Source organism: Taeniopygia guttata, chromosome 1, assembly GCF_048771995.1.
Source record: "Taeniopygia guttata chromosome 1, bTaeGut7.mat, whole genome shotgun sequence".
Taxonomy (NCBI): Eukaryota; Metazoa; Chordata; class Aves; order Passeriformes; family Estrildidae; genus Taeniopygia; species Taeniopygia guttata.
The window spans coordinates 51,031,463-51,056,658 of NC_133024.1; the positions used below are offsets into that span (position 1 = coordinate 51,031,463).

The window sequence follows — 25,196 nt, forward strand, 5'->3', positions numbered from 1 at the left end:
ATGAGTGCACTACAGATGAAAAACAGCTTTAAAAAGAACTTTTCAAACTATCATGTTAAATTGGAATAATTATGACGCAAGTATGTAGTTTTCTGCTGAATTATTGCAGACCAGAGATGATGATTCAAAAGCAGTATACACTCTGTAGTGTCTCTTAATTAAGATAAGAATTTTCTATTTTATGAAGATTTTCTCTCTGTTTTTTTTAAAGCCATCATATCACCTGGCATATTTTAGCTATAATTTTACTCATTCTGTTGAGCCAGAGTAGTAATTTAAGCAAGTAACAGATTAATGGTTTCCTTTATTCCCCCCAGAGGACATTTGTCAACAGCTTAAACTAAGACAGGTCAAACTTGGACCTAAAATAACTTAATAGTATCCGTTTAAGGAAGGATAGTAGTCATTCTTTTGTTTTGCTAATGACATTACATAGTGGCATATTCTGAAAGGTAGGAAAATCTGCAGAGATTAAGAGTATTATTCATATTCATATTTCACTATAAAATCAGGTCTTTAAGTACAAATCTTTGTGCCAATCTGCTCTATTTCAATGCTTGGGGGAAACACTATATCTGTCAAGCAGGTTTTCTAACACAGCTTAAATCAAATGTCAGGATAAAATTTGTACTCATTCTCTTTATGGACATATCTTTATAAGCATGTTTAATACTCAGAGGAGATTTACAAATAAATAGTTAAAAGAAACTTGTATCTGTTTTGCTCAGCCAGCAGTTTGAAACTCAGAAAGTGTTCCTCAGTGTGAATAAAATGTACTTGAAAACAAAATTTTACTTTATAATTGGGATATCTGAGACTCCTGCTTGCAGCAGCCATCTTGCTGACAAAATACTGATAGAATAATGCCCTATGTAACATTCTATTAAAAAGGCTGCATTTAATACTGCACTGGCATATTAATAGATGCTAGTTTTGTGTTTCCTTCCCTGCACATCTTACTGGGAGGAAAAGAACAGTTTCATGTGCACAGAACAAAGGAACATGATTGAACTGTGACAGCTAAATGGTATGTAGAAATAATTTGTACTAAGGTATGAGAACCAGTTAGAGAAGATCAATATTTGTAAACAATGTAACTTTGGCTGTTCTAGGTAGGAAAACTTGTCAAATTTTGGTGTAAATTTGTAGTTGCCTGACTGTCTTTCAGTGTTTTATTGCATAGGGTACATATACATAGTATATTTTAAAAACATATCTGCGATCTCTGATCTTCCTAGCATAACATAGATCCCAAATAAATGACTGTTAATTCTCAGCAGGGTTTGTTAACTTGGACCTGGCACTATATTATTGTGGTCCTGGAGGTTTGAACTGGTTGTGAAGCTTAGGCAGAGCAAGATAAATGTGTTCTTAATTTTGTGGTATCGTACTTTGGGTAAAATTTGGGTCCTTCTTCAAATTTTAATTTCTTCTGGAGATGTGTATCAAGCAGAATATTGCTCTGGCTATCTGGCCTATATGATAATCAATACCTTAATGCTAATATTAGTACTATAAACCAATGTTTAGTTCTTCTACTTCAACTTTGGAAAGTGTTAGATTTAGATCATTACATCATGCTTAGGATAATTTCATAAAATATTTTAAAGACAGATACTAGAGGAGACAATGTGGTTCCTGCAATAAGAAAAGATCTTTTTTAAAAATTTGTCTACCAACAGTCATTTTTAAAGATATTTATGGCTAAGTGGGTTAAATATGGTTCAACATTATTGGATTAATTTTAAAAGAATTTTTGTCATAGATATAAGTCAGAATTATTTTTTGCTGCTGTTGAGGAATTGTAATGTATTTCCTTCATATCCTACATGTTTTTCCCAGGAGATTGTCTATTTTCATAGTTACCCTTTTCTCCCCTTTTTGCCAACTACCTTCTTATTTAATTTTTTTTTTCCTTAGTGTAAACACTTTCAACGAAATGTCAGCATCATGAATGAGGTCAGTGCAAGATAAGGAGGTGTTATCTGAACATATTTAATGGCAGAATATTGATTCACTCCAGCTTATAAGCAAAAAATATTAATTTATTTATTACTATATTGCAATATATACTGCAATACAATTATTGGGCAATCTCTAGTTAATATTTGTACTAGCAAATCAAATATCAATATTTTTGAGCATGAAGCTAATATAGAACAGCCCTTACACATGCTAGTTAGCAAGGCCTCAGAAACATATGGTTTCATGCAGGCTGCCTACTGCATAAGTGATGGATCTCCCAGATTCTGAGCATTCCTGTGAATAGTTCTAGCAGCCACAAGTCTCTGAAGGAGCTTTCTAGCACTTCTGCAGTAGGGATGATTGACCTGCTGAGTGATGTTTAATTTATCAGCATGGCCACGGAGTCCTTGGCATTCTTGTATTCTGCTACAACTGATATGTTTACCCCAGCACTTTGTGCTTTTTGTTCTCCTGCTGACCCACCTATATGTCAGGTGGGTTTTTTTGTTTTTATTATTGGAAAGACTTCTGTTTGTACCTTCAGAAAGACAAATAAACAGAGAACATCCATATCCCACTCAGTGACATAAAACTCAACAGATTCCTAGCTCAGATATAGATATTAAATTATTTCTTAAACTCAGTATCTTATACATCTACCGGTAAAAATCAGGCAAATACAAAGATATGGTATTTTCAGCATTATTTTTGTCTTTTCTAACCACTGGCATTTGAAAAAAAAATGTCCACTCAGTCCTATTTAACCATAAAACCACAAGTCCTATGTGCTGAATTTCAGAATATGCTTCACAGTTGTGAGTTTCAGGAAGATAAAACTAAATCCTTCCAAAGTCTAGGTTGTCTTACTTTCTGAAAAGCTGTCTTCCACTCTCACCTGTTCTTTGAGCATAGCAAGTAGGACTTCTATCCAGTGCCTAAGCCTGGTGAAAACCATTCTCGAAAATGCGTGCGCACACATCAGCCATTTTGGTTAGTATAACAAATTGCTCTAAATTGCAAACTGTTTGAAAATAAACATTGCTATGTTCATCGTTATAGAGCCAAATTTGACCTTGTGGGTCTAAGCTGTCTTTAAGTCAGTGAAAGATTTGTAGGGCCCTCAGGATTTGTCCTGTGTAGCCGCCTAGACTTCTACAAGTCCAGGGTAAAGAAGCAGAAAGGGCCTTTGCATGGTACCACAGATGTTTGATTCAGCTGCACAGTGGGCTGGTCAGAGTTCCCCAGCACGCACAGGTCCCAGCTCTCACTGCCCCATCCAGAGGGGCCTGGGGGTGAGCCTGGTCTCTGGGCAGTGCAAAAATGAGGGCCAGTCAGGGAACTGGGAGGGAGTGGCTCAGGGGCATAGGAACAGAGAAAGGAGCAAATGGGGTCCAAAATTTTTTGAGAGAAGCTTCTTGTGTCTCCTTAAACCAGGGAAATGTCCCCCAGGATCTCTATTGTCCTGGTTTTATACCTACAGGATTCAGTGACAAATACACCATTAATTTCAGTCGGAACAGTTTCAAACCTACAATACACCTTTAAATATTCCTGCTTTTAGCTCATTTGCAGAGATATTCTAATTAAGTGATATCAATAATGATACAGTAGTAGAAAATTATGCAAAACTGCATTCAATATTACATGTGATCACATGGACAATCCATGTATGATTCCTTTTAAAAATTAATATTTTCAAACAAAGAAGATCTGGTAGTCTTGATATTTCCCTAAAAAACAAAAACAAAACAAAACTCCCAAACAAACAAATAAAGAAGCTGATTTCAAATGAATAAAATAAAGAATCTGATCCTGCAATCAGAGTGTGTGCAAAGCAGTTGTCATAACTTCAGCTGTGGCCACAGATGGCTACATGTGAACTGCCATCTTACACTTTGTCGTAAAGGAAGAAATTAGCATGTTTAGGCAGTGCCTTTCTCTAGTCAGTTTTAGACTTCTGATTTAGAATTTATCATGTCTCTTGAGTACTAATTTGTCTCCATTTATTACGGAAGGTGTTTAGATTGGTAGGTCAAACTATCTGTCATATAGATATTTAGGTTTGGTTGAAGGAATTCCACCCCAGATTTCGAAAAGAATACTTGCATTTGAAGCTTAGGACACTCTAGTACCAAGAAAAGACAGATTCCTACTGTGCATTCAATCTCACCACTGACATTGTTTTGTATCCTCAAATAGTATTAAAACTTTTTTGACAGTTTTAATTAGTGTGTCGATAATTCTTGTTCTTTAAAATAAGCAGGGTCTAAATAATTAGTGAGCTATAAATAATTCAGGTAGAAGAGATATTGGGGGCCTTCTAAAGACCATAATCTATCAACAATTGTGAACATTTACATCAGGCATTCCAGCCATCTTTCTAATAAGAATATTAAATATGCAGACAGATCCAAAAGATGAAAGTAGAGATCTGACCTCCATTCAGCAACATAAATAATTAATCCACCTGTCTATCTATCTATCATCAATCTACTAAACTCAATGCTTCAGCTTGTTCTATAAGTTTTATAGAAAGAAAGGACTTGGGGAGTTAAAGAAGTTTGTAACTAGAGCAGTGCAGTTTGAATAAACCTTTCTCAATTGCACTTGATCTTTTCAGCAGAATCATAAATCATTTTTTTTCTTGTACTTGCGCTGATTTCCACTCTTGACTCAAGGCTAACAGGGTTGAAAATGTAGTTTGCTATCCTGAGTGTTTTGTTTGCTGTAGTGTTATATACAAATGCTTTTTTTCTTTTTTTGCTTCTATTGTCTCAGTGTTAGAAATAGTATTCAGCAAGAACAGCACATTCCATGTAAGATCCTACAGTGCTATTCACAAACAGGACTAGTTTAAAAAAAATCTTATTTTTTTGGCATCTTTGAATAGGGAAAAATTCTTGTGAGGAATCAAATCCACTGAAGTGGGTAGCTCTTAGGGTTCTCTTGTCAAGATGACCCCGAGATCATAAAAAGTCTTTACCTCCCAGCCCCACAGCCAAAGAAGTCCAGATGCATCAGTTTTGTTTCTCAGGGTTGTTTATTTTCTGTTATCTATAACATTCTTTCTCTGTCCTGCTTAAGCTCTGTCTAGCAAGTTGGATCGTGGCATTCTGTCCGCCCTCTAGGGTGGTGTTTACATTTTATACTATGAACTATGTGTACTTTATTTATGATTAATTCCCAATACCTATCACCTACATTAGACAGTGTGTCTCTACTCTAAACCAATAAAAATTGTCACCATCACAGTGAAAGATGGAGGACAAGAAGAAGGAGAAGGACGAGAAATGCCCAAATTCCTCCATCTTGCCTCCTGAACCCCATTCTAAAAAACTCCAAAATTCTACTTTTTTACCCTATGTTACATCATCTCAAACTCTTGTGACCTGTAAATCTTCACACAAAATTGGCAGGTTTTTTCTACAGGCTAAAATCAAAGCCACAGTTGTTTTTGACTTCATGCCAAGGTCTCTGAGCCCCCTGCCAGGTTCTCGAGACAGCCAGGGCAGCCAGAGGGATGTCCTGGGTTCCCCCAGGTAGCCAGTTGCTATTTGGGAGCCTGTTGCAAAGGTCCTTTCAACAGTATCTTCATATGAATTATCTGAGACTTTCAAACTGCTTCAATGAATTTTTATAATCAAGATGTTCGATGCCCCTATGTGAACACTTGAGAAAATGCATGACCCTTTTTGTTGTAGTATCTTAATCTGTGTACAGAACCTCTGTTGTCTGTCTTTGCTACATCCAATAGACTGCTGTGGGACCAGATCTTCATAAGCAGAAGCTGTTGTTTTATATTATTTATACATCTTTTGGTCAAATCTTCATCAAGTCTCTGATACTGCCAGATTTCCCGCCCAGGAGGACCAACACAATCAAGTGCATAAATAGCATCTACCAACTAGTCTTTGCATAGCCTGGGAAATGTCTGTGACTGTCCAAAATTCCCACTTTCTTCAGCTGTTAATCAATTGCTTTGTTTGACAGGAGCTAGAAGTGTGGTCAATCATCTTGTTTCAAGTCAGCCTGCTGTTTTTTCATTGTCTCATCAATGCAAAGTCTAGCCAGAGAGTTTCTAAGACCACTGAGAGTGCATACCTTTCATACCCACCCAAAAGCCAGTTATAGCTGTAGGGAAAGCTTGAATTTCATCCTTGTATCACTCTCATAACTTAAATTCCATGCCAACAGAAATACACAGATTACTTGAACAGATAAATGCTTAAAACACAGAGGAGTTAAAAATACTGTTCAGGGATACTTCTTGAAAAGAGGAATCTTTCAATGCTTTGCAATCCCTATTCCGCCTTTTTGTACTAGACAGATTAGATGAAGATCACAAAGCTCTGAAAATAATAAAGACAGAAGTTTCTACCCAACCACATGCATTTATCACTGTGCCAGTCCACTTCAGGAATTTATTTGCATTTGTGTTTTAAAAAGTGAAGGATAAATTTATGCCTTTTAAAATATCTCTTAGTACTTATACATACTCTTAGAGGGTTTCTCAATTCTGTATTCCATTTGTTTTCTGTGTCATTAAATACATTTGGGAAAAGATTAATTTTTGTTGTTCCTACACACATTTTTTCATTATAATTGTTTCTATTACAGAACTAATTAAATATCCTAAAGTTCTCTCCTTTAAATGTAATTACCTTTTAATGAAATGTATACATATTTCTCACTATTACTGGTTAGCCTGTAGCTACTTTTTCTATTTTTCTTCCACTTACTGCTGCAATTACACTTTAATATCGGAATTTTGACAGAGGAAAAAAGTTCACTCTGGCTTACACACATTGAATAATCACAGGGTATTATAACTTAGATTTCAAGAAACAAGTCTCAAATTTCTCTACTCTGATATTTTGATGCCTGGTTTAGAACATTGTATCCGTATTTAATGAGTATTTAAATGTCTTAAACTTCTCTGGAAATACTAATTTAATAATCAGTCCAACAAAATGTCTTCAGACAGGAGGAATCTTAAAGGGTTTTCTAAGGTCAGGCTATCTGACTTTATTACTGACTTGTTCCCCTACACTGCAAACAATCTTCTAAACTTACCATAACCAAAGCTGAATAGTTGAATGCTGTAAGATACATGATATAGACACCACTTAAATTGTTTCAGATTGCAAAACTTAACCAACAGCCCTCAGAAACTAACTGTCTTGAAAATGCAGACTAATGTGTCTCGACTATGGAAGTGAGTATAAGGCATTATTTTCCTGACTCCTAGAACTTTCCTTCTTCTTTGTGTAAGCACTGTCTCATGTGGTTATTAACTCTTGGGCCTAACAATGGACATAAATTCTAGCTGTAATTCATTACAAAAAGTTTCTTTCTTTTTGTAGCTTGTTCTCTAAACCCTCAACAGAGACTTCTGGGTACAAGTTTTGCTATGAGGTTATGTCTGAGAGGGTGTGGGAAGCATGAACTACCTCATTTATTAATAAGATAATAATAACTCCATTAATTTTAAAAGATAATGGCAGAGAATAATAACTGCTTTGACAGTAATGGCTGGAAAACATGCTGGTTTTGAAAAGTAGTGTGATAGCAAAAGTGAGCAGCATTTATTCACCTTCAGAGGTATATATCACATAATGTAAAATCTCTGAGTGGGCGGTATCATTCCCTACTAGAAAAAAACTTTGCATTTCTAATTTGGATGAATACAACAGAAGAAGAAAAATCTCAGATTTTGTAGCAGTGATAGAGAATTATATTAATTCTTTATGTCTCATACTGTCAGATGGTTTAAAATTTAATTATCAGAAATGTAGATGAACAGTTGAAGGCTATTATTCCTGGTCATCAATGCTGAACAGCCAATAAAATATATTCTGAAGTTACTAAGAGATTATTTTCTGTCTTCTTATGAAAGAAATACTTGCTATTTCCAAGTCTGTACTGAAACCAGTTCCAATCATTAAGTAATCTTAATCAGAATAATCTTGAGCAAGACTTTTTTTGCCAGGCTAAATGGCAAGGCCAAAACCAAACTATTGAATCCTTCTGTTTTCAATTGGATGCACAGTGAGGCATGAACATACACAAAATGCAGAAAAAATGTTTTAAAGTGTAAATTTATTCCAGGCTAGCTTTCTAAATGTTTGAAAATACATGAAACTAAAACTGCATAATCTCTTTTATGCATGTATAATAATACAGGTATTATAGACTTACTGTTGTTAAGATCTGGAATAATTCTTCAACTATATACTTTTCTCTTTTGACATGTACAAATGCTCTAAATGTGCATAGAGAGTTCAGAAAAATTCATTGTAGGGCTCGTTTCAGTGTAATTCTAATGTGGATTGAGGATATGGAATGTTACCATGACAGAAGTAAAGACATACCCCTTGCCTGTCTGTTTTTACAAGTTGAACACAAACGACATCAACTAAAATAAGGTGGAGAGGTATAAAGAGCAAGTTAAATTATGGTGGTTTTGTCTATACATGAAGAATAAATAAGTTTAGCATTTATTCTCCTGCTAATATGCACCTAGCTATATGGCTGTTCACTTTGATTTTACTTGGAGCTGCAGCGTACACTGAACCAAAAGAGAAGGTATTTGATAAACAATGTTTTGTGCAAAGTTTCTTCCTCTTCAAAAGCTCTCCACTGGAAAAAGATACTGGCAACTTACTTTTACTGAAGTAGATCTCACTTGGGAATAAATCTGTGATAATGATGGCTGAAGATAGATAAGGTCTCTGTGCCTTCCTTTTTTAAAACTAAAGAAAACATCAGTGATTAAATTTTTCATGCTCTGCCTCTCTAATTTGTACAGTTGGATGCATTTAAGGCATATTTTCATATAACCACAGAGTACAAAGTGCTTACTTTGTGCTTTATGTTCTGCTGCCCCACACAGATGTCAGGTGGGTTTTGTTGTTTTGATTATTGGAAAGGCTTCTGTTTGTACTTTTATAAGGACAAATAAACAGAGAACAGCCACATCCCACTAAATGACATAAAACTCAGCAGATTCCTAGCTTAGATGTAGATGTTGAATGGTTTCTAATACTCAGTAGATTCCACATCTGCTGCTAAAATCAGGCAACTACAAAATATATGGTACTATCAATATTATTTTTGAGTATTTGAGTAGTTTATTTGGAGTGTTTTTTCTTCTCAATGACAATAAGTTGATTTTCAATTTCCTCATATTCCTACTGCCACTTACACATTTTCTCAGGGACAACTATTCTCAGATTCAACGGTACCCAGTTCCCATTTCACAACCTGTGAAAAGGCTACTCAGGCAGAAAAAATCAACCTATATGTACTCTTTGTTTACTGAAAATTAACTTACTCATAATTGTCTCCTCATGGGAATTACCAATTCACTGATTGCTGAAAAGGTTGCCAGTGCTAACTGGAGTTATCAATGATCACTGAAAAAAAAAAGTAATGCCAGTAGCTTCTACTTCATATGAACTCAGTAAATTTTGTCTTTGTTCATACTCACTCGCACTGGCTGCACAATCATTTATCTTTTTAATCTAATTATAAATCCAGTAATCAAATGCTTGAGTCCTGTATTTTGGAGCCACACGACAGGATTACTTTCACTTAACTTTCATGATTTACAATGTAGCTTTCCACATATGAGGTAGTTATCCTAAGCTTCCTTTTTACAGCAGAGAGTTAATCACTTACTGATATTATTCATCTGACCTTTGTTAGACATCAGTTTTAGGATAAATCTATAGCTGCTCAGATTAATCCTATCTAATGTGACTTTATCATAGAGCAGTAAGAGTATTAGAGACTTAGAAATTAATGTAAATATTTCTATTTTTTTTCTTCAAGCCTCCTTTGATGAAATACAGAAAATTAGAACTTTAAATGTCTTTTCTAACAGAATATGCTAATAACAGAAAACTGCATAGATCAGACTCTCTGGGTTAATCAAGGTTCTCCATATGCTGTGGAATCCAGTGGCTATTAAAGATTTTTAATTTCTGCTCAACTTATTCCTATTTATAGATAAAAAACTATTATTAAGAAGAATTTATTTCCTGGATTATTTTAAACGACAGATTCCATACAGTGGAGTATAACATTCAGTTATATTTAACCTTCCTTCTAAGTGGTTTGACTTGATGATCTGACCACTTAATCAAGGATTTTATGAAGATGATGAGTTGATGTCTATGTTTCTTAAATATTAATGTCAACAATTTATAGAACTGAAGAATTTTTCCACCAATGTCTTAAAATGGTAATTCTGATGCTCAAGTGAACTAACTATATTAATATGACAGCAGTATTTCCATGTGACTCTGCACTAAATCTGAGATTCCTTTCCAGTAAAAAACATTATATTTCATATCAACTCAATTTAAAGAAATGGACGCAAAACATTAAATTGGTATTCAGATAAACAGCAATGCAATTTGTGTAGGATTAGGTATCGATTGAAATCTGTTGTTATACAACACATGCACATTATCCAACCCTTGCTTTCTAACAGTAGCTGCCATAACTACTAAAATATTTTCCTGTAAGTTTCCTGATTCATCTGTATGCACAGCAGTCAGAAATACTGTCATATGTGAAAAATTACAAGCTGCTACAAATGGCGTAAAAAGCTGCAAGATGCCATAATTTTTCCAACATGTGGTAAAGGAGGGATGGGTACAGGTCAGCAAATACTATTACTTACTAAAGACTCACACATATAAGGAGTTTTAAATACATGTCTTGCCTACTCTTGCCAATCCATGCTAAAATTCAGACCATAGAATCTACTGTTTATCCTTGGATGTTAATGTCTAAAGACAATGATTTTCCCCAATATTATTTGTTTAACGGTCTGTTCCTGTGTCAGTCTGCTTGCAGCTGGTCTTCAAAGACTTTAGGAGATGACCAATTCAGCCCCTTTAATTGTACAATAATCTTTGAAAAAAATGAACACAAGATCTCACCAATAACTCCTAAAATAAAAAGAAGTCTACAGAGATCACTATTACTCACCTGTTTCCAGATGGGGCATGGAAAGACAGTTGACCTGTGTAAAACTCCAAAGTAACTATCAAGGATGTGATTCTCTGGAAATCCATATACAATATAGAGTAAGATGACTGGGAGAAGTGCACCTTAAGGTGTATTCTTCTCCAACATTATTGCTGTTGGGCTAATTTTTAGTGCTTGTTATCCAGAATATTAGATTTTGTAGGCCCCCTATTGAATATTCAGCTATTATATCTATATAAAGATGCCAGGCATTCTACTCAGTCCTCTAAACCTTATGAGATAATGTGTATAAATGATATAACACAGATGCTGACCTTTTTTTCTATCTGTAAGTAGAAGTTGTCTTGCTTAACTCTTCAAGATTGTTCTGGGTTTCTTCAGCTTTCTGCAGAAAGTATAAGGCAAGATTCTACAGGGGAAGAAAAACTTGGCACATATTACAGATAATTGTACAGATAATTGTATATATAAGAGAGAAGGGAGTGGTGTTTGTGCATGAAGTCTAAACAGCAGAATTATTTAACTTGCATATTGGAATTTGTAAATACAAGTTTATAAACACAACAACTTCAAAATAAAGCCTCAAAATATTTTGTCAAATTGAGTATAAATACCAGAGGGGGAAAAAAGCCACATAAAGATGGAAAAAAAATTCTAAAAGTTTTGAGATGTATTCATCAGTATTATCTACTCCATCTTTTCTTCATTGCTTACCACCCAGCATGTTCTTCTGAATCATAAATCCACAAAACTTATCAATTACTGTTAATTTATTCAGGTATAAACTGCATAACTTCCTAAGGTCTGTAACGTTTGTGTAGATATTGTGCATTCAGTATTTTTGGCATTATGACTTCTGTGAGGGCTCTGCTGCTGGTTGGCCACAAGAGTCAAAGGTGTCTGTATGAAAGCAGTTTACCCTGAATGTATTTTGGCTGAGGTACACACTTTTCTTTATGCAAAGAATAGAACCCCAGCCAAAAAATTGGAGATGTTAAAAGAAACTTAGATAAATTTAACTTTCAGTACTCATACCATGACAAAGAAGAGAATGCAACTTTACAAAAGTAATCTCCCACTGCTTCTTCCCTCACTGCGGCCTATGGCTGTAAAATTCAGGGATAAAAGGGTTAAAAGATTTTATTTTATTTTTTTTTTTTAATGTCAGCATGTTCTATATTTCTTCCTCCCAAAGAAGAGAAAAGTGCTTCTGTAGACTGAGTAAAATTTTATTTGAACATTCAGCAAAGTAAATGATTACTTTGGATAATGTTTTATAGTGATGTCAGCTAATAGACTTGATTAGAACTGAGTCAGCAAATAGTTTTCCTTTTTCCTTTACAAACTTGAGTACATGGAAATGGCTATAAAATGCTGAGAATGGACAGCAAAATTGTGTCTATTTTTGTCAACGTGTAAAATTCCAAGTCAGGAAGAAGTCCATCTTGCCTTATAGGGTGAGTTGTTGTAATTGTTTATAATAAGATAAAAGATTCAAAAATAACTTCTGACTCATACAGAAGAAAAAAACGTCTACATTTGTGTGGTTGCTCTCAAACTAACTCTGCCTTCTTTCCCCCAATAGAAAACGTTAAAATATTTGTGCATCTGCATGTATTTGAGCTGATTGTATTTCTGAGATAAATACAAGTCTAGAATTTTTCTTGCTAATGAGACAGTTTTTTGAACTTCAGATTTAACACCAACTTCTTTTGTGTCTTATTTTTTATTTATAAACATGTTGGAAACCTTTACAAGGGAAATAAATATTTGAATGCCAAAGAAGCATGCCCACTTCAGGAAAGAGGATCTTTCTTTTCTTTATATATCATTATCGTCTAAGATCCTGATCTAGACTGGACCCCCTCAGTGCTTGCAATAATATATTCCACTGTATTTATTTTTAAAGATATTTTCACTGCAGTTCCTAATGCATTGTTTCATACGTTCTACTGTTTTCATGTATTTGAATGCCATATACCACTTGTAATGTCTTTTTTTTCCCCCCACACAATTACCTTAGCAGTGAAGCAAGACTTGTAAAGGTGTATTCTGATCACCTTTCAGTTCAGTAGAGAGACTGGTCTGAAAGAAAGTAGTATTAAAATTTACTGTGAATAAGGGAAATAGTGCAATCTACATTATGCCATATCCAGAATAAGTAAGATGAATTTAGATTAGCTGGAACAAGAACTTTGTATGTTGTTTGTTTCACAGCAGGAAACAAAAATTTTGCATGTGGAACACGCAGAAGGGAGGAAAGTAGCAAGGAGATAGGCTGTATTTTAGCTGCAGAATTGAATAAAGATACATTTTTAAAAGAACTACAGGATCTCTACACACTTATAAAAACTTATGAAACCTTTTGGTTTTGAGTATATAATTTAAGGTCAAATTATCATCCATGAATGATTGCTTTGATTTTTTCATTTGCATGAAGTGGACATTTGACACAATCATTTGACATCACTTCAATTTATAGTTAAAATGGAATTCTGATATGCAACTGCATATTTGAAAATTATTTTCCTGTTTCTTTCTTTTCATAAAACCAGAGGTTAAAATTAAAAATGGAAAATCTCATCTGTCACAGTAGACACTGATTTAGAGGAAAAAAGTTATTGTGTCCATTTTTAGTAATTTCAGCATATGCTGAAAAAATTTTACCAAAGAAATCAGGTTTATGACATCCAAATACAGAGGCCAAAACACTGGCCTCCTTATCATAGGTAAATTTTTCACTTAGTTATATATTATTTTTGACATGTTCACAAAAACTTTACGAATAAGTAAAGAAAAATTCCAAAGGGAATAAAGGAAGGAATGAATAATTAGTCTGTCTGACTCAAAACATAAACAGGTATCTAACAGAAATACAATATTACTAGTAAAAAATTATTTTGTCTAAACACTCTTAAGGTGTAAGTATTACCAAATGTGCTAGAAAGGCCAGATGTTGTGTAGTACTTGTTGCGCTCTTAAGGCTTGCTCTTATAAACAAACAACTACATTAAAACCAACCCTTATTTGTTGTTCTAATTCCTCCTCAATAGCTACTGGTGGTTTTAACTGTCAGTTCAAAAAGTACTGCCCTGCTGGCACACAAAGAAAGAAGGAGCTCTTCAAACATAAAAGTGGATTTCTGCAAATGTTGCTGTTATTGTAAAGAGTTTCTTATTTGGATTTTTCATGGTTCTTAAAATGGTTTGTTGCCATATTAGCTATTTTGGCCATTTTGGCAGAACCCAAATGATTGCATGATCTATGCCAACAGAAAACAAACCAAAAAGATATGAAAGTTGTCAGCAAGGTTTTTTGTGGTTTTTTTGGTTTTTTTTTGCTACAGCCATTCTATTAAGCAGGCTTGGGAATGCTCCTGGGCAGAGGCTAATTGGCAGAGAACAGCCCATATCTAAGGTAGTACACTTTGTCTGCTTCCGCACCATGATGTCTGCATGCAGAGACCTGTTGGTCACTGCCTTTTAAAAACCAGAGTGTTCCTGAGAATTGTTCAGGGGGGTGATAGAGTGATAGTTGGCATAGGATAAATATTTCTTAGGAAAAGGTCAAATCATACGATTTATGTGCCTCAAAAAGTAATTTCTTCAAGCAATATTAATTGTGTTTATCAATGAACATGTAGGACTGTTGTTTTGTAGACCCAGCTGGTGTAGGTATGCTGGCAGAAAAGTTTAGCGTAAACTGTGTTACATCTAATAGCAAAGACAGTACACAGAAAACCTACTTTGGAAAAACAAGGCTAAAACACTTGCACTGGAGAGATAATAAGTGGTAATGTGCCTTTTCTATGGAATTAAAAAAAAATGTTTCTTTCTCTTGTGTACTATCAGAGGTTTTCAGACTAGCAGCATGAGGAGAAGCAGTGTGTGGCAGTACCAGTGATTATAAGAAAAGTGAAACAAGGCCAGGAACTAGCAGACAGTATGAGATATTTCCTGCCAAGCAGAGAATTTTGCAAAGCAAACTTAGACCTGGCTTCCTACTTATCAGCACCAGAGGATATCAGGACTGATGCAAATTTCATGTATAAACCCGAAATACTCAGTTAACATGGCAGTCAGTGCACTGATAAAAAAAAAGAGATGCAAAGGCAGGTGCTGTTTCACAGGAAAAAGCCTACAATTGTGACAGCGCGCCAAGTTTCCAACAGATGATTGAGAAAGAAGGTAAATCTAATCTGTATCCTGTAAATTCTCCAGCTTTCCGAGTCCCTCAGCTACCCATTAATTTTCAGAGAAAAGTGAATATCACATCAAATCTTGAAGATATGTTCTCATGTATGTAAGGATGATTCCAGAGTTTCAGCTAAAATAATTTTTAAAGGAGATGCATTAATAAACAAAAACACTTTTCCAGTCCGTGTTCTCTGTGAAATGAAAGAGGTTAAAAATAGAAGAATGGGTTTTCAAAAAAACTGATTAAATATCGAGCTTCTTGTCTTTACTAAACACACGTTTTCTTCTATTTCATCTTAATTCAAAAAAGCATAACTATCTAATACACATCTTCTGTGCTTCTCAGGTATCATCACAAACCTTTATATAAGTAGTCTTTGATTTTAAAGAACTTACATAAAATCCTACCTATATAAACATTTCCTTATGCTTTATAAAATTTCTTATATGTTGAAACCTGACAAACAAGGCAAAATATCGTGGCTGCTTAGTACTCTAAATATCTAAATATTTTCTATAGCAATCCCCTTATAAGAGTTAAGTATGTGACCAGAGAAAGGAAATTAACTTGTGTGTTTGCAGCTCACAGTTGATGTACACCAGAAAAGTCACTGAAGCTTGCAAAAATATAAAAAATACTATGTGCAAAGTAGATAAGTGTTAGCCCTGCATCAGGACTAGGGTAGTGCAAAGATGTCTTATATTTTCTTTCTTTTCTGAGATATAGGCTTAGGTCCAGAAAAATATTTTCATTAAAATGTGTTAATTTGTCCCTCCAAAGTGGATAAACTACTGCATGAAACTTAGGAAATAATGTTCTGCTAACACTGCTTTTCTATAAGCAGAAAGTTACCACTTGAAACCATTCACACTTGTTCTGACTTGATCTTAAAAAATGGGTTATTTTTTTTTTCAGTGCTTAATGCTACAAATGTACATTAATGTTGAGGGAGGGAAAAGAAAAAGAATTTCTTTTCTGCATATTCAGGTAGGAAAAAGGGTCATCTTGGACTAGGGCCAGCAATTTCTGTCAATTATCTCTGCTATTAATGCTAGTATTAGAGTGGCAATTATTATATAACATCCATTGAAATCATTCCATGAAAACAATTTCATACCAGCTTGATTACCACCTGTAAGTCCTGATAGACTTTTTTTTAAATGGTAAGCAACGAAAAGAATTTTAAAACAAGTAAGCAATTACCCAAAACCCAAACCTCACAATGTATTGTGCATTCAATGAAGGAATACTCGAGGGAGCCTTCCTTGAGTGACTAAAACCCAAAAATAAAGCTATGCCTTATGTATGATTATGTACCTCTGGTCATTGTTGTTTTATTCTATATTTTGGTCAGAATACAATAATTGTCTAGATCAGATGAAGGTGAAGGCTTGATGTGATATGAATCTCTTAGAGTCTGAATCTTCATTATTTACACTGAGAAATAAATTATATTAATTAATACTGTAGATTTTAGAAGGTTGCTCATTAGTAAAAAAAACAATAAAAAATTTACAGGTATGTAGAACACAGAGCAGAAAACAAGAGTCAATAGCAATCAATTGTGCTTCCAAACAGAACATATTATTACCTTACTAATCTATCAGGTTACATGAGCAAACAAGCCCTGGTAGAAAACCTGCATAGCAAGACTTTTAAACAGAGAACATAATCTTTTCACAACCAGTAGGACAGAAGTACTGTTGCTGTGTGAAGTAGTCTTCTGTGTTCACAGGTTGTTAATTCCATGATGAGGACCCAATTTAAGGGAATTCTTTAAGCTATGGCTAAAGTTAAAAAGTAAAGGTGTCAATGAGTCTGTATGTGTAAGGAAATGGTTCTGAGCCTGTTCCTTCTTCAGATCACCACATCTGTAGTTTAATCAAGGCAATAAAAGACAACTCAGAAGGAATCAGTGACTGCTCAGAGCCTTGTTCAGTAGCTTGAGCAATTTTCGGTAGCTTTGGTGGGGCTGTTTGTACAAATAGAGAGGGAAATTTTCCTTTATGTAAAATGATTCACAGTATATTTTTACACATCTGTTTTGTGATGACATGAGCTCTCTATTGATAATATCACAGTCAAGCTTAGATGTTGATCAATATAAATATATGAATATTTGATAACTGTTCCACCCCCTTGTGCTTATTGACATCTGTAAGGATTCCAAAATCCAGAGAGTATGGCTTAGAATGAAAAAAATCGTAGAAATCATACATAAGTTATACAACAATTATATATATATATATACGTATATATATATATATATATATAGTTATTATATAACAATATATAATAACAAACAAGCAACTCCTTCTCTCTTATTCCAGGTCTAAATAAGATATATACAACCATAATATTTTAAAAATTTGTTGTGCACCCCCAGAATAAGCATTTGCCTAACATGTACTGGTTATCAAAAAGCTGATAGATGAAAAAGAAAAAAAGTAGAGAATAAAACTAAGGATTATAAAACACACGTTTATGCACTCACAAGGACTAGTGCATTAACTTCTGGTTAGCATATTTCAGAAAGATGTGGGACAACACAAAGTTTTCAAGGTGGATGAAGAAAAGCAATTGGAAAGACAAAATTTTATTTGTGATAAGAAAAAACAAAAAGGCTGCTATTTAAGTATTTTAAAGGACAGATGAGTAATAAAGGATGTAACAATGCACACAAAATAGCTAAGTGAAGACAATTTTGGTATTCCAGTCTATCTTTTTTACATTCTACAAGAAGAAAACAAAACATAACAGTTGGCTAACAGCAAACTGTCCTTCCTAGCAGGAAAAAAGGCAGCTGCTTTCTTTGCAAACTTCAGTTCAACAAAACCCAGCTACTGCATGAAAATAAGAAACATCCTTTCTTCACTCCAATCTTTTTTTGATAGATAAGCACCTACCAGTTTTGTTAAACTGAGTGCTTACCATGGCAACTTTCAATATGGCATTTCACAAAATGAAAGTTTCACAAAGTTTCCATACTTAAAGACCATCAGAATGCTTACAAAGAAAGTTAATAAAATTTCCAATAATTTTAACATCGATTTTTGTGAAGGAGAGATAGGTGGAGGGGATTGTATTCTTGAAGAGACTCCTTTGTTGTGTTTTCACATAGCATTATATGCCCTATGTGGAATTAATATTGAGAGAACCTGTGGAGGTTCCTATTTTGAAAGGCACCAAAGAAACTGTCTTGGTTGGCATGAATAGCGTCTCCTCAACAGTGGCAGAGAAGGTCTGAATCCTCTTTGAGGCTGTTACCAATGTAAAAATTTGAACAAAAAAGGTGTTAGGATTTCAACCCTGGTGTTAGGGCTCCTATCAGCATAACCTGTCAATTGACCAAACAATATAGGACATAAAGAGCACAACAAAAGATGGTTGTGTATACATTATTAGCAGAAAAGTACATAGGGTAAGAATGTAATTTTTGAGTCTGGAAATTTAATAAAGGTTTTTTCCTCTATCACTGTTTGGGGCTTTTTAATGTATTTTTTCAATTAGATCTTTGGCATTGTATTCTGCAAGCAATACACAGAGAAACGAGAAAAAAGAGAAGAGAGAAAAGAGAAGCAAGAAGAGAAGCTACCATCATATTCTCTTGGGGCTTTATTCTGTGCTTCATAGAATCATAGAATCATTAAGGTTGAAAAGACCTAGAAGATCATCATATTAAACCATCAGCATTGCATCACCTCCATGTTGATCACTAAACCATGTCCTCAAATGCCATATCCATGTTTTTGGAACACTTCCAGGCATCAATATGAAGCAAAACTCTATCAACTTCTCATTCACATCTTCAGTTTTTCTACTAATTTTTAAAACTGATGATTAATAAATGAATATATATTTTGATTTTATATAATTTCATATTCTCATGGAACTGATTAATTTAAATAAAACAATGCATTCATTAGTTCTCAGTGCCAATGGAGCTGATGTATTTGAAAAATGAGAGGTTAAAGAAACTGAATTGAGAGACATCCTGAATTCAGAGTTGAATCACAGCTTTTATGTTTCAGCCCTGCTGAAATTCTTTGAAATCTGCCTTATTATACAGAAAATGAATAAAAAGAAAAATTAATTCTATTTTGAACTTCATATCTCATAAATAATAAATTTTAATCTTTTCTTTTATGTACAGTAATCTTATCTTCTGGTTTTGGTACAATAATTTTGACTCCAAAATATAGAATGGTCATAACAAGCAAGTACACAATAGTAGTTTAGAAGCTACCTCCTTCTAAAATGCAATATTGAATAGCAAAAAAGAAATCCTGTTTTCACATATATAAATGATACATGTTTCTCAGGAGAAATCATAACAATGAAATTTAATGCTAATCTGTCTCTATAAGTTCCTGTCTCAGCCCCGTGTACTTCATCACAGCCTTAAGTTTGATACTAACAAAATGTTTGTTGGGTTTTTTTCTCTTTGCATTTTCCGTTAAGCATAGAAAATTTTCAACTTCTTTTCAAATGTACTTAGTTCCTATCACTTCCCTGCTGGATATTTTTTGTTTCTAAAGTAACAAACTATGCATATTCCTAATAAGATCATAATTACATTATTCAGTTTAGTGCTATGCCATAGTTGCTTTGCCTGATCATGTTTAAGATCATGGCAGTGCTGTCAGGGCAGTTGCTGAACAATAGTTCAGTAAGAGTCACAGAAAATATTGTAGGGCACCAAAAATTTAAAAATTAATTTCTATAGATTTTGCTGAAAGCTCATATTTTTTGAATCTGTGGATGTAAGCATTTATATTTGAAAAAAAAATTATTAGTAGTATTCATGTTTCTTCAAATGCCAGAATACACAAAATATCTTAATTTTGAAAGTTCTCATTATGATTCACAGGATAAATTTCTGATTTTTAAACCACATCTAGAAATGTTTTGTCAGATATGACATAAATAAGAGCACTGGAAAACACTTCCAATGGAAAAAGATCTCTGTAAAAGTGAATAATTAACTCAATATTAATAATATTCTTAGGGAAAAATGTATGGAAATCATCATATCTCTAATTTTTGTTTCTATCTTGATTAATGGAAGATCTTATGTGATGAAATAAGTGCTAAGTTCTATATTTTGAATGGCATAGTTATGAATATTTGGATTTTCTGAGATAAATAATTGAATCATTTAGGCTGGAAAAGACCCTCAGTCACTCCTGCTAACGCATGTGCTCTAGACTTGTGGTGTGTTGACATTATCTGGTTACCAGGTGCCCACCAAGCCACTCTGTCACTCCCTTCTCAAGCAGATGGCTGACCAAAATAAGATGTAAAAGTAACACATAGGTTGAGATAACAAAACGTGAATGTGGGAGGATGGATTGTGAGAGAATAGAGATAGTGCTGAAGGCAATCTTGACCCTGAGGAGGTGCAGCTGTACTAATTACCAAAGAATAGAAACAGCCCTGCCCTTAATAGAGCACATCTGTGTCCAATAAGGATGGTACAATAGGGATGGGTGTCATAAAAGAGTGGGGAGCTGGTTGAGAGGAAGAGTTGGAATCTATTGGCTGTGAAGAGTATGGGTTAGGCGTTCGTGATAGGGACAGGAAGAAGTCAGCCAGCTGTGCAGAAGGAAGAGAAACAGTCAATACTGTGAGGAGTTGCCCATGAGAACTCACAAAAAGAAGGTATGAAAGTCATATAGTAAGATAACAAACTGGCAGTGACAGTCTGTGTCCATCCACCATTGATTGGTGCCAAACACTGATGCCAACAATTGGTGGCCTGTACAGGTATGGATCCTGCCAAGTGAAAGGTTGCACATGTGAGTGAAGATGAAAGATGCCAAAGATTTAATTCTCTACTTTCTATCAGTAAGTAGTGTCCATTCTCTTCCTGGGAAGCAGGGCTTCAGCATGTCTAGTGGTTTGATTTATTGATGTGTGTGCTGAGGTTATGCAAGATATTTATATATAACGACATTGTATTTATCTAACTAGTGGTTAGCTTATCACATCCAGCAGCATCTGTGGAATTTTATATATAGCTAACCTTTATGTGGCATACTTTTAACTTGAAGGTGTGTGATCCTGTGGGAGAAGCTACCCTGTCAGGATTAGAGCCAAAACACACAATAGTCTCTGTGCAGTTTCACTAGTTAAGTCGATTCTAAATTGCATTTGGGCTAAGTTCAATGTTCATAAAATGCATAATTGTAGGATCATAGCTTCAAATGATACTATATGCTAGTATTAGTCAGAATTAGGTACTCTGTGAGAAACAATGGACAAATGCCCCCACGAGTCCTCTGTCAATTATTCTCTGGCTTGACCTGCAGACCCCCTGAAATTCCATTCCTGACCTTCCCTTAAGTAAAGACTGACAACTGTGCCAAATTGTGACAGATTGTGTTTTTGATACATGGACATTTGTTTTTGATACATATGGACTTTTTTTTCCCCCAAGGAACTATATAATTATGAGTGAAAAGTAGAAATAAGACAAATTAATCAGAAATTAAAGCTTTAAAAAAGGCTGAGATTTCAACAGGCACCTGTAAGAAATCAACACTTCAATAATCTAAATTGTTTTAAAGCCTGATATTCTCATCTCAGTACACCTGCAGAGATCAGAAGTTTAGGTAAGGTTACATAAGGTTTATTTCAAATGTTGTCTTATAAATGCTATATCAATTATATTTTCTTATTGCATATAATTGAATGAAAAAAAACCCTTGCAACAGAGTTAGAATAATAAAGTAAAAAGTAGACCTTTATTGGAAGATTCCAGTTGTTCTGGTGGTGATGGACACTCCCAGCACTAGATTTCTACAATTTCATGAACTTCATTAATTAGGCTATGTATAATAGGTACATCCAATAGAATATTCAGTTGCCCCAGTAACCCACCTCTGGGTCAGCTCTGTGGAGGTGGTTCAAGGGGTTCTCTGCCCCACTTCTTATTATATTTTATTGTAGATCCCCTACTTGGAATAAGACTAAACAGTATATCAGGAATGTGTTTAGAAAGTCAGTTTATTGTTCTAAAATTTAGGGGAAAAGAGACAGGAAAAGTACTGGGGCTATAGTCATTCATTATCAATCTGCAAAGCTACAAATATATGAGAAATGTATAAAAAGCTTAGGCATATTTCTCAGTACTTTAGCTGTTCACCTTCGTGCCTGAGTTTGCATGTTCTTCTGTAGTGTTTGCTTTTACAAACACTTTTCACTGACTTTTCTGGTATCCATTAATAGAGGTTGTCTCCATCTTTTCTTGTGTCATTTGCTTGCTCCTTTTATCTTTTTTTCTTTCAATATCTTTAAGCTTCTTTCTTTTCCTCATAGGTAAACCTCTTTGTCTTTACATTTCTTCACTATAAATCCTGATGTGCCATCAGTCCATGTCTTTCCCTCCCCATATACAGATAGTTCACTGAGTTTTTTTTCCTGCCATCTTCTAATCACCTCTTTCCAACATCTATCCTTTTCCTCTTCATTTCTCTTATTTATTGCTATTACTACAAAGGCCTTCCTAATGTGATGGTCTTTTTAATTCTAGATCACACTTGTTTATTTTTTCTGCATGTAAACTGCACAGAAACATTTCGATATTCAAGGAGAAAAAGATAAGGTTTATCAAAATATTTTCTGATCTATTTCAACTTAATCAAGCCAGGAAGCAATATTCTTTCTGTAAATACTATTCATTTGATAGGTGACAAAGCAGATGAACTGCTATAATCTTATTAAGTAATTTATAATTCAGGGCAGTGATACTTGAACATTAATGTGATAATGAAATAAAATCTGATAGCTGAGTTATACCTGAGGATTGCTTATTAAAAAATTCTATGCAGCTAATGACTAATTATTAGCAAAGCAGACATACTTGCACAGACTTGCACTGGAGTCTTCTGACTATAAAGGATAAAATGTGTGTGTACCATTACCACAAAGTGCACCACAGCATAGCTGAAGGTTCTGATCCCTTGAATTAGGTGTCTGAGGCATCTTCAGTTACCATAGCTCATCCGAGAGAAAGGCTGTATGGATCTAGAAATTGGAAATCACTTCAGATTCCCATCATATGTACTTTACTTATTCTAACTTTTACATTTGCACCACCTCCGATGTGTTATTCGGACAGGGCACTGGAAAAATTGAATATGTTCTATATATGGCATGTAATTTGTAAAGAATAGGTAAAATAAGTCTCTGCAAGAGGTTTGGAATAAATAAATAAATGGGGCAAGAAAAATTGGGGAAATGGGGAAAGAAATATTAATTTGCCCTTATGTGCAGTTTACTTATTCATCACAGTATGTATTAAGCAAATGAACAGTATCTCAGACAGTCTTAGTATTTAGGAATTAAAGCTAGAATATCTATGTAGATGCTTTAATGCAAAACCAATTATAACTGTGATGTGAGGTTTAGAATGATTCAAATTTAAACCATGTGGATGAAATCCACTCAGAAAAGGTAAGCAGAATGTACACTTGTGGAAATGCTGGAATGGCTTAGCAGATTTGAATAATAAGCCCACTCCACTATGTAGGCAGAAATTTTGAAATGGCTCTTTTAACTAGGACAAAAGTTGAGAATATGTGAAATCAGGAAATGCTACAAAATGCAGAGAGGGGAGAAAATGGAAGGGAATAAAAATGCTAATATTAATCATCCTGGTTCCTGGATAAACTCTGAGACCATTTCACACTGATTTGACCCCTCACCACAGGCGATGATATTGCCTCTAGGGATGCCTACAGGTAAATGTAAGAAGCAGAAGAAATGGAAGGACAAGGAAGAACAACACTAAGCACAAACAGGGCATAGGTAGAGCAGAAAACCAACACAAACAAGTACTATGCCTATTGTTGGATGCAAAGCACATTTTGATTACCATATACTCAAGACCTTATCGTTTCATAGGAATTCAGTTGCCAAAAAGCAGCCTTTATCTCTTCTGTAATATTGTTCAAGATATTCTGTAATATTTTTTCTTGGATTTATGATACAAGGAAATAATACCTAGGAAAAGCTATTTCCCTTTTATAACTTACAAATATAACAAAAATTCTTGTGCAATACTTGCATTGAAAGTGCTGACATGCATGTTGATTCATGAAGTTAATTGCTGCTTCTCTAGGCTAGTAAATGCAAACCTAGAGACTACAAAATTAGTCTTCTCAAGCAGAGAGCAAGCCAAACATATTCCAAGGAACTACTATTGAATTATTTCATCTCAGCTGAGCCAGAGCTGATTCCTCAAATGCAGTAGCTATGTACGTTTTTCATCTTTACTCAGTTGCTTTAAGAATTTCTGAAGAAGATTCTCTGTATACTTGCAAAGGCCATTTCATGGAAGAATCTAAATCTCCTAACTCCAAGTCTTTGTGTAGTCTTCAGCAATTTATCAGAAATATATAAAACACACATTCAACTTTTTTTGTGGTCTTCCCATGCAGGGAAATCACTGTGTTTGCATGACAAGAAAAAAAATTACAAAAACTTCACTGAAGTGTGTGATATAAAAAACATGAGCTGAAAATTTTTCTGTCAAAAATTCTATTTTTCTCTCATGACTTTTTCTTACTTAATGATACTATATTTCTGAAGAAAAGGCATTTGGTAAAAATAATTCTGTTATAGGCAGCACAATGGGTTATATTAGTTTTTTAGAAAAAATTTGCTTTATTTTTTTTTTCTCTTCACCTTTTTCCTAGATATATTTTGATGTTGATGTCTAAACAGAGCAGAAGTACAGAAAAAGAAAAAAATATATTTCCTGCCAAAAAATTCTGCGTCTGCAATCAGAACGTTTAATTGAACTGAAAATGAAACAATTTCATGAAAACTAGACTCCTTTCTTTTGAGGGTTAAATCAAATCACCACAAGATGGCTCCCCAGCTTCTCCAAAGATTTTTTTTTTTTTTAATCATGCTACTCTCCAGTGAAGGCATTGATTATCTTATAGAAGTCTGGAGTACTGCTGAACAGACTGTGGATTAGAGCCTTGTCTAATAAAATAATAGCTATTTTTACATTAAAGCCCTGG

The 25,196-nt window shown here is 34.4% G+C and overlaps 1 long non-coding RNA gene across 1 annotated transcript in view; it reads left to right on the forward strand.

Annotated features, from left to right (window-relative positions):
- The first annotated feature begins 828 nt into the window (after positions 1-828).
- The window catches only part of LOC140683948 (uncharacterized), a 74,117-nt gene continuing 49,749 nt past the window's right edge, over positions 829-25,196 (forward strand). Inside the window, exon 1 of the long non-coding RNA XR_012055635.1 lies at positions 829-1,027. This is a non-coding gene — a long non-coding RNA (uncharacterized lncRNA). The remainder of the gene's footprint in view (positions 1,028-25,196) is intronic.